General features: G+C 40.7%; 1 protein-coding gene across 1 annotated transcript in view; it reads right to left on the bottom strand.

Moving 5' to 3' along the window:
- The window catches only part of LOC308289535 (uncharacterized protein), a gene marked incomplete at its 5' end in the record, with an annotated part of 138,822 nt that overhangs the window by 33,266 nt on the left and 90,590 nt on the right, over window positions 1-14,966 (bottom strand). The window lies entirely within an intron of this gene.

The raw sequence follows: 14,966 nt of genomic DNA, 5'->3' as shown, positions 1-14,966 counted from the left end.
ACCGTTGGTCGCTTATCTCCACAAACAATATGTCAAAATCGTCTAGGAAGGATGGTGTGAGTCATGCTGGCAGTATGACATCACACCGTACACAAATGACCCTTATATAAGACCGGCATTATCTACCGACAGATTAGTAACAAGATGTCAAAATCGTTGAAGGTTGAATCTCCAGATATGGAGATAACCAATACATCCCTCCATATATGGAGATAACCGACGAGTCTCACTAAGTCTGACCTCACAAGCCCCATATTTGGACACGAACAACATATAACTCCATATATAGAGACATATATGATACTACTGATTGCGACTTTTATGCCCAATTGCCCATATATGGAGATATCATCAGCCATGCCCTTTTATGCCCATATATGGAGATATCATCTGTCTGTCACTTCTATGTCCAAATATGGAGTTCTGTGTCAGCCATTCCCACATATTTCAAATTAGTGACATACTACAAGGGGACACATACTCATATTTGTTGATTATTTTGGTTTCTATGGTTACCAGATAAAGATATTTCACTTTGCACAATTTGTTGATTTTTAGTTGCTATGGTTACTTGATAAAGGCCTTTCACTCGTGTGTTGATATTTTGCCACACATGATCTCCAAATTTGGGCATGGTGCACTGTCACAGCTAGTGACATCACCAGCAGCGAAGCTAGCAGTGTGATTGCGGAGATATGAGCAGGGCAAAGGTGTGACGTGTGACGTGTGACTGACCGACGGCCGGCCGGTGGAGGTTTTCATAGTAAACTGCTCCCTTACGGTCGCAACTAATGCTGATAATATTATTTCTTTATGCTAGTGTACTACTGTATATGTATATCTATGCTAATGCTAATTGTGGGCTCACCTATAGGCGAGCACACTTTAGTTATTGTCATTATTTATTTATTGTGGGCTCGCCTGTAAACAGGCGAGCACACTTTAGTTATTGTGGGCTCGCCTGTAAACAGGCGAGCACACTTTAGTTCTTGTCATTATTGTGGGCTCGCCTATAAGGCGAGCACACTTTAGATATTGTCAAAATTATTTATTGTATTGTCATTATTTATCTATCAGGCATATCAAGTTCTCCTTCAAACTTTCGGTTTCCTATAACTCCTACATACGTAGTGAGAAAATGAAGGAAGCCTTCGAAAGTGCGATCTTTGAACAGGTATAGCTCATGCTGTGTTATACATACAGCCATGAAACCTGTATACACTTATGCGTCTCCTCATGCCGAACAACTTTTACCCTCTAACTTTTGACCTCTGACCTTTAGGTCTCCCACAATTCGGAATAATATGAAAAACAGTAAAAATCTATCTCCTCCTGGGTTTTTTTTCGTTACGCACACGAAACTTTTTTTACATGAACTTTGGACCAATACGGTCAGATTTATCTCGGCGGATTTCTTTTAAAGTGAAATATATTTTTTTAATAATTCAATGTATATTGCGGTTTTATGCAAATTATTCTTCGGCCTCTAAATCATACATGCAAAGTTACACGTTCATGGCATTTGGCAAAGATGTAGAGGGTTAGTCAAAGTATCACTGAAACCAATTTTATTCCAATCGGCCAAAGGGGGGCGCTATACGAAGCGTTTGAAAATTCAAACTTCAAACGGGCATAAGTCATGACTCGTTTCGTTTGAAGTCATGCAACTTGCTTACACGCGTGCTTTGACTCGAGCGGAAGACATCTGTGTCTTTGTTAAGTAAGCTCCGCCCTTAGATTTCCCGCCATTTTGAGCAGTTTGTGAAACGCTTAAACCCGCTTTTATTCTGGAATGTTCGCGTCACGTGCACAAAACATTTTTTATGTGAACTTCGGACCGATATCTAAAGATCTGTCAGATCGGATTTTTTTAAAATTGAAACATGCTTTTTTAATAAATTCAATGAATATTGCAGTTTTATGCAAATTATTCTTCTGCCTCTAAATCATGTATGCAAAGTAACATGTTCATGGCATTTGGCAAAGATGTAGAGTGTTATTCCAAATATCACTAAAACCAATTTTACCCCAATTGGCCAAAGGGGGGCGCTATATCATTTTGAGCAGTTTGTGAAACGCTTAAACCTGTTAAGATTTTTTTTGCAATTTGCATGAAACATTCTACACACAATCTAAGGACCTTTATCTAATATGCCTATGAAGTGCGCACACACAAAAAAATAATAATAATAATAAATATAGCTGGAAGCAGCGATAAAGTGGCCAAAGCCAAAAACACCTCAAATCATGAACACAGCCTGCAATGTGCATGAAATCTTGCAAGCACATTCCCAATAGGTCAAGGAACAAATACCACCCTTCTCGCATTGGCCTGTTATAGCGCCACCAGCGGGTCAACTTTTGTACAACACATTTTTGGAACAATATGGACCAATCTTTGACGTCAGTAACGTCAAAGAGAGCACTGCCTGCGATCTTGACATTTTGTACTTTTATAGCCATTGTTTTCTGGCTTGAAGCGAGCCCACAATTGTTTCGAAGGAACAATATTTTCTAGTTGTCATTATTGTGGGCTCGCCTAAAGGCGAGCACACTTTAGATGTTGTCATTATTGTGGGCTCGCCAGTACCTGGCGAGCACACAGATATTGTCATTATTTATCTAGTAAGTTCTCCTCAATACTTTGGCACCTTTCAACTCCTACATACTTAGTGAGAAAATGAAAATAAAAACATCAATGTGTTCAGTTTACTGTGGCGAAGTGTGCTTTTTACTTTTTACAGCAATCGGCCAAATGGTGGCGCTGTAGGAAGCCTTCGAAAGTGCGATCTTTGAACAGGTATAGCTCATGCTGTGTTATACATACAGCCATGAAACCTGTATACACTTATGCGTCTCCTCATGCCAAACAACTTTTACCCTCTAACTTTTGACCTCTGACCTTTAGGTCTCCCACAATTCGGAATTATATGAAAAACAGTAAAAATCTATCTCCTCCTGGGTTTTTTTTGTTACGCGCACAAAACTTTTTTCACATGAACTTTGGACCAATACGGTCAGATTGATCAACCAGATTTTTTTTAAAGTGAAATATAATTTTTTAATAATTCAATCAATATTGCGGTTTTATGCAAATTATTCTTCGGCCTCTAAATCATACATGCAAAGTTACACGTTCATGGCATTTGGCAAAGATGTGGAGGGTTAGTCAAAGTATCACTGAAACCAATTTTATTCCAATCGGTCAAAGGGGGGCGCTATACGAAGCGTTTGAAAGTTCAAACTTCAAACGGGCATAAGTCATGACTCGTTTCATTTGAAGACATGCAACTTGTTACACACGTGCTTTGACTCAAGCGGAAGACATCTGTGTCGTTGTTAAGTAAGCTCCGCCCTTCGATTTTCCACCATTTTGAGCAGTTTGTAAAACGCGTAAACCCGCTTTTATTCTGGAATTTTCGCTCCACGTGCACAAAACTTTTTTTACGTGAACTTTGGACCGATATCTAAAGATCTGTCGGATCGGATTTCTTTAAAATTTAAACATGCTTTTTTAAATAAATTCAATGAATATTGCAGTTTTATGCAAATTATTCTTCTGCCTCTAAATCATACATGCAAAGTAACATGTTCATGGCATTTGGCAAAGATGTAGAGTGTTATTCCAAATATCACTAAAACCAATTTTACCCCAATTGGCCAAAGGGGGGGCGCTATATCATTTTGAGCAGTTTGTGAAACGCTTAAACCCGTTAAGATTTTTTTTTGCAATTTGCATGAAACATTCTACACACAATCTAAGGACCATTATCTAATATGCCTATGAAGTGCACACACACACAAAAAAATAATAATAATAAATATAGCTGCAAGCAGCCATAAAGTGGCCAAGGCCAAAAACACATCAAATCATGAACACAGCCTGCAATGTGCGTGAAATCTTGCAAGCACATTCCCAATAGGTCAAGGAACAGATACCACCCTTCTTACATTGGCCTGTTATAGCGCCACCAGCGGGTCAACTTTTGCACAACACATTTTTGGAACAAAATGGACCAATCTTTGACGTCAGTAACGTCAAAGAGAGCACTGCCTGCGATCTTGACATTTTGTACTTTTATAGCCATTGTTTTCTGGCTTGAAGCGAGCCCACAATTGTTTCGAAGGAACAATATTTTCTAGTTTATCTATCGGACGGTAGACGGGAACTTCGGTTCCTTTCAACTCCTACATACTTAGTGAGAAAATGAAAATAAAAACATCAATGTGTTCAGCTTACAGTGGTGAAGTGTGCTATTACTTTTTACAGCAATCGGCCAAATGGTGGCGCTGTAGGAAGCCTTCGAAAGTGCGATCTTTGAACAGGTATAGCTCATGCTGAGTTTGAGGTACAGCCATGAAACCTGTATACACTTATGCGTCTCCTCATGCCGAACAACTTTTACCCTCTAACTTTTGACGTCTGACCTTTAGGTCTCCCACAATTCAGAATAATATGAAAAACAGTAAAAATCTATCTCCTCCTGGGGTTTTTTTGTTACGCGCATGAAACTTTTTTCACATGATCTTTGGACCAATACGGTCAAACTGTCTTCGCGGATTTATTTTAAAGTGAAATATAATTTTTTAATAATTCAATCAATATTGCGGTTTTATGTAAATTATTCTTCAGCCTCTAAATCATACATGCAAAGTTACACGTTCATGGCATTTGGCAAAGATGTAGAGGGTTAGTCAAAGTATCACTGAAACCAATTTTATTCCAATCGGCCAAAGGGGGGCGCTATACGAAGCGTTTGAAAATTCAAACTTCAAATGGTTAAAAGTCATGACTCGTTTCGTTTTAAGACATGCAACTTGTTACACGCATGCTTTGACTCAAGCGGAAGACATCTGTGTCGTTTTTAAGTAAGCTCCGCCCTTCGATTTTCCGCCATTTTGAGCAGTTTGTAAAACGCGTAAACCCGCTTTTATTCTGGAATTTTCGCTCCACGTGCACAAATCTTTTTTTACGTGAACTTTGGACCGATATCTAAAGATCTGTCAGATCGGATTTCTTTAAAATTGAAACATGCTTTTTTAATAATTCAATGAATAAACGTCAAAGAGAGCACTGCCTGCCATCTTGACATTTTGTACTTTTATAGCCATTGTTTTCTGGCTTGAAGCGAGCCCACAATTGTTTCGAAGGAACAATATTTTCTAGTATTATTTATTATTGCTTTATTTCCAGACCACACCCTTTATCACACACCCATTGTAAATGGAATAAATATTCATAAAGAAGTCCCTTCTCCAGACCCAGCCTGATTCTCTGATCGGAATCTAGTCCATATTGTCCGCCCTCACCAGTAAACCCTGTTTCGAGTAATTGGAGGTGCCCCCCTTCGTTACAGTAACTAAAACTAAATCAACATTTGCTGTTAAAATTTGCACTGATCAGTACAAAGAAAGAAAAAATGAGAAAAAACATAATATCCAATCTCCTCCGTAAATGAGAATGTTCTTACTAGGGGTGTAACAATACAATTTAATAGCGATTCGATACATATCACGATACATGGTTGACAATACAATACATGGACGATATTGGTTAATTCATGGCGATACGATACGATTCGATTTAATTATTTAAAATCGATATAGTAACTATTTTAGCAAAGAAATTAAATCTGTGTGAAAGGTGTGGATAGTGCAGGTTTTTAAGGGAAACATGTATTATTATGGATATAAATAAGTAAACACAGTGATTATCTACCAAATACATGGACATTGTATATTGACAAACCTGCACCTTGACATGGACCCAGAGATTACACACATTTATCGATAAACCAGTGTAGCTATATGGAAAGGAAAAGTGATGAAACCCCTCCTTTAAATTTTTTCTTCTTAAAAATGCTAAATTCAAAGTAGGTAGTATCGATACTATCAATTCTTTACACTGCTGATTCGATACGATACAAAATAAAACGATACGATTCGATTTTAGCTGTTTTAATTTCAATATACTTCGATGTTATAAGTTAAAAACTATATTTCGATACAGTTACTATATCGTTACACCCCTAGTTCTTACCTTCAGCTTTCACTAAGTTCAGAGTATGTGTCCATAAGAATAGCAGACAGCTTTGCGTTATCAAATGCATCTTGTTTCTTCAGTGAACAACACTATAGAACATTCAAAGGCTAATAATGTGCAGTGGGATTTGTTTCACTCTGGTAATCATTGGCAGTAATCAATTGAGCAAACAAAACAGTTAGATAGATACCTTTACCTTTATTATCCCAAGGGGGAAACTCAGTTGCCCAATGGTAGCACAGCAGTAAACAGTTATTTACAAAGTTACAGAGAAGAAAGAAAACGGTAGGAAGAAACAAGAACAGTACTGTAACAGTACTTATCCAAAAAGCTACAGCACCCTTTCAAGCCCTTATCCAAAAAGCTACAGCACCCTTTCAAGCCCTTATCCAAAAAGCTACAGCACCCTTTCAAGCCCTTTCAAGGTTCAATAAAAAGACACCTTTGATACCTTCGCTCTCTCTGTCCAGTCCCTGGTGGGGATGTTAAAGACACTTGAAGGCCAGAATGGCTATGAGCTCCACTGTGGTTCACACGTGGACCGATTACTCAGCAAGATGCCTCCAGCCTATCGTGACGGCTTCGTAGAGTATTGCCTGACTCATCACATCCTACAGTCAGGTACTCACAGGACATACACTCTTCCTGACCTTGCTACATGGCTGCAGGTCAAGTCACAAGCCAAACGCATCTCCAGTCGTGCTGCAGCTCTTTATGAGAATGATAACCCCAAGCCAGTCAGGAAAGACCAATGGCCCATTCAGCCAAAGCAAAGGCCAACCCCAGTTTTCCTCACAGCGGAAGAGAAGGCTACTGCACCCAAGCCTACTCCCTACTGTCCCCACTGCGACAACCAAGACCATTACCTCAACTCCTGTGAGGAGTTCAAGAAGTTGAGCACCAACCAGATTGTCCTGTGGATTAAAGATGGCAATAGGTGTTGGAAATGTGGTCGAGGACATGCTGTAGACCAGGGGTTTTCAAAGTGGGTGACGGGGCACCCTGGGGTGCCGTGACAGCAGTTCAGGGGTGCCGCGAGATCATTTGATAATATTAGGAATTTATTTGGACACTTAAAAATATATTTAGTATCATTTTAAACTTGAAGTACAAAGTTATGTTCAGTCAGAGAGCACTGCCTGCGATCTTGACATTTTGTACTTTTATAGCCATTGTTTTCTGGCTTGAAGCGAGCCCACAATTGTTTCGAAGGAACAATATTTTCTAGTTTCTATACTATACTATATCAAGTACCCCAAAAACTTCGGTTCCTTTCAACTCCTACATACTTAGTGAGAAAATGAAAATAAAAACATCAATGTGTTCAGCTTACAGTGGTGAAGTGTGCTATTACTTTTTACAGCAATCGGCCAAATGGTGGCGCTGTAGGAAGCCTTCGAAAGTGCGATCTTTGAACAGGTATAGCTCATGCTGAGTTTGAGGTACAGCCATGAAACCTGTATACACTTATGCGTCTCCTCATGCCGAACAACTTTTACCCTCTAACTTTTGACCTCTGACCTTTAGGTCTCCCACAATTCGGAATAATATGAAAAACAGTAAAAATCTATCTCCTCCTGGGTTTTTTTTGTTACGCGCATGAAACTTTTTTCACATGAACTTTGGACCAATACGGTCAAACTGTCTTCGCGGATTTATTTTAAAGTGAAATATAATTTTTTAATAATTCAATCAATATTGCGGTTTTATGTAAATTATTCTTCAGCCTCTAAATCATACATGCAAAGTTACACGTTCATGGCATTTGGCAAAGATGTAGAGGGTTAGTCAAAGTATCACTGAAACCAATTTTATTCCAATCGGCCAAAGGGGGGCGCTATACGAAGCGTTTGAAAATTCAAACTTCAAATGGGCAAAAGACATGACTCGTTTCGTTTTAAGACATGCAACTTGTTACACGCATGCTTTGACTCAAGCGGAAGACATCTGTGTCGTTTTTAAGTAAGCTCCGCCCTTCGATTTTCCGCCATTTTGAGCAGTTTGTAAAACGCGTAAACCCGCTTTTATTCTGGAATTTTCGCTCCACGTGCACAAAACTTTTTTTACGTGAACTTTGGACCGATATCTAAAGATCTCTCAGATCGGATTTCTTTAAAATTGAAACATGCTTTTTTAATAATTCAATGAATAAACGTCAAAGAGAGCACTGCCTGCCATCTTGACATTTTGTACTTTTATAGCCATTGTTTTCTGGCTTGAAGCGAGCCCACAATTGTTTCGAAGGAACAATATTTTCTAGTATTATTTATTATTGCTTTATTTCCAGACCACACCCTTTATCACACACCCATTGTAAATGGAATAAATATTCATAAAGAAGTCCCTTCTCCAGACCCAGCCTGATTCTCTGATCGGAATCTAGTCCATATTGTCCGCCCTCACCAGTAAACCCTGTTTCGAGTAATTGGAGGTGCCCCCCTTCGTTACAGTAACTAAAACTAAATCAACATTTGCTGTTAAAATTTGCACTGATCAGTACAAAGAAAGAAAAAATGAGAAAAAACATAATATCCAATCTCCTCCGTAAATGAGAATGTTCTTACTAGGGGTGTAACGATACAATTTAATAGCGATTCGATACATATCACGATACATGGTTGACAATACGATACATGGACGATATTGGTTAATTCATGGCGATACGATACGATTCGATGTAATTATTTAAAATCGATATAGTAACTATTTTAGCAAAGAAATTAAATCTGTGTGAAAGGTGTGGATAGTGCAGGTTTTTAAGGGAAACATGTATTATTATGGATATAAATAAGTAAACACAGTGATTATCTACCAAATACATGGACATTGTATATTGACAAACCTGCACCTTGACATGGACCCAGAGATTACACACATTTATCGATAAACCAGTGTAGCTATATGGAAAGGAAAAGTGATGAAACCCCTCCTTTTAATTTTTTCTTCTTAAAAATGCTAAATTCAAAGTAGGTAGTATCGATACTATCAATTCTTTACACTGCTGATTCGATACGATACAAAATAAAACGATACGATTCGATTTTAGCTGTTTTAATTTCAATATACTTCGATGTTATAAGTTAAAAACTATATTTCGATACAGTTACTATATCGTTACACCCCTAGTTCTTACCTTCAGCTTTCACTAAGTTCAGAGTATGTGTCCATAAGAATAGCAGACAGCTTTGCGTTATCAAATGCATCTTGTTTCTTCAGTGAACAACACTATAGAACATTCAAAGGCTAATAATGTGCAGTGGGATTTGTTTCACTCTGGTAATCATTGGCAGTAATCAATTGAGCAAACAAAACAGTTAGATAGATACCTTTACCTTTATTATCCCAAGAGGGAAACTCAGTTGCCCAATGGTAGCACAGCAGTAAACAGTTATTTACAAAGTTACAGAGAAGAAAGAAAACGGTAGGAAGAAACAAGAACAGTACTGTAACAGTACTTATCCAAAAAGCTACAGCACCCTTTCAAGCCCTTATCCAAAAAGCTACAGCACCCTTTCAAGCCCTTTCAAGGTTCAATAAAAAGACACCTTTGATACCTTCGCTCTCTCTGTCCAGTCCCTGGTGGGGATGTTAAAGACACTTGAAGGCCAGAATGGCTATGAGCTCCACTGTGGTTCACACGTGGACCGATTACTCAGCAAGATGCCTCCAGCCTATCGTGACGGCTTCGTAGAGTATTGCCTGACTCATCACATCCTACAGTCAGGTACTCACAGGACATACACTCTTCCTGACCTTGCTACATGGCTGCAGGTCAAGTCACAAGCCAAACGCATCTCCAGTCGTGCTGCAGCTCTTTATGAGAATGATAACCCCAAGCCAGTCAGGAAAGACCAATGGCCCATTCAGCCAAAGCAAACCCCAGTTTTCCTCACAGCGGAAGAGAAGGCTACTGCACCCAAGCCTACTCCCTACTGTCCCCACTGCGACAACCAAGACCATTACCTCAACTCCTGTGAGGAGTTCAAGAAGTTGAGCACCAACCAGATTGTCCTGTGGATTAAAGATGGCAATAGGTGTTGGAAATGTGGTCGAGGACATGCTGTAGACCAGGGGTTTTCAAAGTGGGTGACGGGGCACCCTGGGGTGCCGTGACAGCAGTTCAGGGGTGCCGCGAGATCATTTGATAATATTAGGAATTTATTTGGACACTTAAAAATATATTTAGTATCATTTTAAACTTGAAGTTATGTTCAGTCAGTTCTAACCAAAATGTCTATTATCTCAACGTTTTCCTCGCAACATAATCGCTAAAATATGCCATAAATATAATGTGCTGGGAGTGAAAATCATATAATTTAAGGGTGCCTCGGATGAAAAAAATATTTATAGAGGTGCCCTCAGCCAAAAAAGTTTGGGAACCCCTGCTGTAGACAATTGCAGCCTGAAACGCCCATGCAAAGTCTGCAAAGAGCTGCACCTTACAGTCCTGCATGACTCCATCCAAGAAACCTCCACCTCGTCCTTGATGGTCAGCCTACCGACCACCAGAGTATCTCAGGGAGTCATGATGAAAGTGGTGAAGGTGCTCCTCCACAACGGTCACCACACCATGGAGGCCCATGCTATCCTCGATGACGGATCCGAGAGAAGTATTATTCTCCCTGAGGTCGTGCAGAGACTCAAACTCACAGTCTGCCCAGAGACTCTCCCATTGCGAACCGTCCACCAGCCTGTCAAACTACTTGATGGTGCCGCAGTTTCATTAGAGATATCCCCGCTGCTCAAGCCTACTGAACGGTACAAAATCTCTAATGCCTTCACTGCTAATGGGTTAAGCTTTGCCGAGCACACTTATCCAGTTACTGCTCTACAGCAGCAGTACCAACATTTGAGAGGGCTTCCATTACCGCCAGTGGACCATGCCCTGCCATTACTGCTGATCGGGTCTGACCTACCCCATCTGATCACTCCCATCCAGCCTGTATGTCGAGGACCACAGGATGGACCTGTCGCCACCCAAACACTACTTGGTTGGTCACTCCAAGGTCCAATGGGTCCCATCCAAAGCCCATATGGTGAGCAACAATGCTTCCATATCACAACTGCTTTACTCTCCAGTGAGAACCTCAGTCATACCAACCGCCCTTGGCAAGTTGACACCCTGACTTCTAAGGTAGCATCCAGGTCTGAGCAGGACCAGCAGACAGCCACTGTCACACCCCTCCTCTGGCCAACTTCAGCTGCCACTTTACAAGCTATGCAGGAGGCTTTACTGCCCAGCCTTCAAAGTGCAGAGCATCTTGCCGTAGAACCCCAGCAGACTGAGTCCTACTGCTCCATGGGAGTGGTGTCTGTAGCTCCTACTTCCAAGGTCCCTGACCTCAGCCTCTTCCACACACGGAAGGAGCTTCTCCAAGTCACTGCGAGGTCCCTTCACGGGGCGGCTGCCCCCGATACAAGCCTGCCTCACCATGCCCATGACTACATTGCAGCAGAGAGGACGCTGTTGCAACCAGCCCAGATGGACTCATTCCCAAATAAAGTCAAAGCCAAAGCCTTCAAGGGCAAATGTCCCATTTCCCCATTTAACCAGCTGGACCCCCTTACGCCAGATCAGATCATCCCAAACCTTCTGGACATGGAACGCCGAGACTCATCTCTTCTTCAACTGACAGAGCGACACAGCCAGGCACTGATAGACAGTTTCTGGTCCACCTTCATCCGTCAGTACCTACCAGGGCTGAGCTTCCCAGACACTTCAATGAAGATGCCCCTGACAGCCTTTCTTAGTTGTTCAAATGTCCAGATAGACATTTGGGGGCGGCTGTGTCAGAAAGCCTGTCAGAGACGCCTAGTGGCTGGACTTGGTCATGGACTGCAGACAGGTGTTTCAGTTTCTAATTAGCTACAGACAGGTGTTTCATTAGGTAATCATCTGCAGAGGCTTTCTTGATTCATTATAGTGTTTGCCACAGAGAGGACAAGTCACAATGCTCTCTGTGCATTTCTGTTTAATCCATTTTCCTTTGTGTGCGTTCATGAAACCAAAGTAAGTCCATCTTCCATGGTCTGTTCTTGAGTATTTAGATGCCTCTATGCCTCTGTATGTTGTGTTATATCATATATGCTTAATTGAGAGCACATGCTGTATTTGTTTGGCTAGTAGCCTAGCTCCTCACTGACTGTTCTTGTTTGTAGACTTCTACACTTTGTATTTTTATATTGTGAGGAGGTTTATTTCTTTACTTATGTGATTTACTGTATTTGGACAGTTTATCTGAGTTTATATTTCTACATTTAAGAGTTTGGTGGATGTTTGAGATACCTTGAAGATTATTGTTTATCTGATTACAGTACACCAGTAAGACGCCTAAGGGCGAAACGCGACCTCGCCCTAAAGGGCGAGGTCGCACCATCTGTCTTGGTCTTGGCCATCTATCTTGGCCATATATGGATTCTGTTAGTGTGGTTCTCCTAACAGGGCATCATCTGGGATACAATCCCTTTTATGCCCATATATGGAGATCCCTGCTCTAAATATCTGACATCACTAATCCCTTTTATGCCCATAAATGGAGATCCCTAACAGAATCAATGTTTTGTCCATATATAGAGATCCCTGCTCCGAGAATCTGACTGAATCCCTTTTATGCCCATATATGGAGATCCCTGCTCTGAGTATCTGACATCACTAATCCCTTTTATGCCCATATATGGAGATCCCTGCTCTGAGTATCTGACATCACTAATCCCTTTTATGCCCATATATGGAGATCCCTGCTCTGAGTATCTGACATCACTAATCCCTTTTATGCCCATATACAGTATGGAGATCCCTAACAGAATCCATTTTATGCCCATATATGGAGATACCTGCTCTGAGTATCTGACATCACTGTGATGTCACCTGTTTATGCCTAAATATGGAGATCCCTGCTCTGAGTATCTGACATCACTGCGATCTCACCTGTGATGTCACAGTGACACATCACCTCAGTATCAGGCGTTGCCACAGCAACGTACACAAAGGTTTGTGTACACATGTGGTTTGATGTCATACTGATGCGGAGATATGAGCAGGGCAAAGGTGTGACGTGACACGTGCGACCGACCGACCGACGGACGGACGGACGGCCGGTGGAGGTTTTGATACTAAACTGCGACCTGACGGTCGCAATTAACCGAAACTAGACGATTTACAACCTCACAACATGTCGCAGCACAACGTTTGGTGAGCCTGTAGATCTGCTATTTCCGGTGCACGGGTACTAGAAGACATGCCAGCCTCTATGGAATCCAAATGACTGAAATCGGTCATGGCGACAGAGAACTTTAATCCATGAAGGTGACTGTCATAAAAATAAAAATAAACTGTAATAACATAATGGAATGTAATATAACTGTTACTTTAATAATTATGTGATGGTAAACGTACCGTAAACGTAACAATTTAAGATTTTACTATTTACAGTTTAGGCATTTAGAGGACGCTCTTATCCAGAGCGGCTTAACAATAAACAAGGTAAATAATCAATCATGTACTGTAAATAGGCTACAAAGAGAGAACAGTGCAGTGCCTCAGGAAACTAGGACACCAGGTAAACAATGAACCTAGCAACTGTCTAAACAACATGTAAATAACATTCTGCACATTGAAACTATGGCGTAGCCAAGTGCTAGAGGGTGAGGTGGAGACTGAGGAGGTGAGTCTTCAGATCCGGTGGAAAATTGGGTGAGTGAGTCTGCAGTTCTGTCTGCAATGGGGCGTTTATTCCACAGCTTGGGAGCATACAGTAACATGATCGTAAGGTAACGTTACGTTACCACCAAAATGTGGAATGCCTTGACAGACACCATTCATTAAAGGAAGTGTAAAACTGCCCTGAAAGTACATCTACAGTATCAGGAGACCACAAATAAAAGGGAGGTAAATGACATTCCCATCTCTTTTGTACATAGAGGGCCCTATTTTCGTCCATATCCCTAAACTTCTTGGCCTATTTTACTATTTTGACAAACATTCTTAAATAGTTCAAATAGCTGATCTACAAGCTCACAACGTGCCGATGTAGATCAGCTAATTTCAAATGTTTTTCAAAATAGTAAAACAAGGCAAAGACATTTAGGGATAAGGGTTAAGGCATTTACGAAAACATAGCTCATAGTGTATTTGTCAATGACATGTATTATTGTTTTAATTTCGTATGCTATGTTGATGAATTTAATATATAGGACCACAATGGAAACAAGGCCCCAGAACTTTTTTGTGTCATTCATACTTTTAGCTTTGATGTCTTACCGTACCATGTGCCGTTTACATTTCTGATTAACTCTCCTACTGCCAGATTATTTATTTATTTATTGGGTCTGGTGCCATCAAAAAGCGGCTTACCTTTGCGACGTTATAGTAGATAGACAGACAGACATTTATTTATTTATTTTTATTTTTTTGGGTTGTGCAATAGTGCACTTTGGTCTGCCAGGCAGCAGAGGGCGGCGTCATGCGAGAATGAATGTGAATTTGCCTGTTATGTGTTGAAGAAGAAGAAGACCAGTCACTGGCCACAGAGCCTTACAGCCAGAGGAAATCAACAAGGAAGTGAATTGTTCTCCGTTGATACAACGCATAATGGATTTTTTACACCATCACCGCGGAAAATGTGTTTACAGTAGACGGCCGCGCGACCCCTCATCAGCTTACAGTCATCAGACGAACGAACCGAACGAGCGCCGTATTGGCGGAGAGGTCTTGCGAAATCGGGCGAACGTGAACGTTCAAAGCGTTGGGAGAGTTAATCAATCAAAAACATAACGTAACAAAAACGTACGTAACAAGTCAGAACAGAGGCCAGGCTGAGGAACAGCGTAATGGAATAAAATGTTACCTGTAGGCAGTGGTGGGAAAAGTACTCAAATATTTTACTTAAGTAAAAGTATCAATACTGCAATATAGAAATACTCT

This window comes from Nannobrachium achirus (assembly GCF_963921795.1).
Source record: "Nannobrachium achirus genome assembly, chromosome: 1".
NCBI classification, from domain to species: Eukaryota; Metazoa; Chordata; class Actinopteri; order Myctophiformes; family Myctophidae; genus Nannobrachium; species Nannobrachium achirus.
This window is presented reverse-complemented; position numbering and strand designations above follow the sequence as displayed.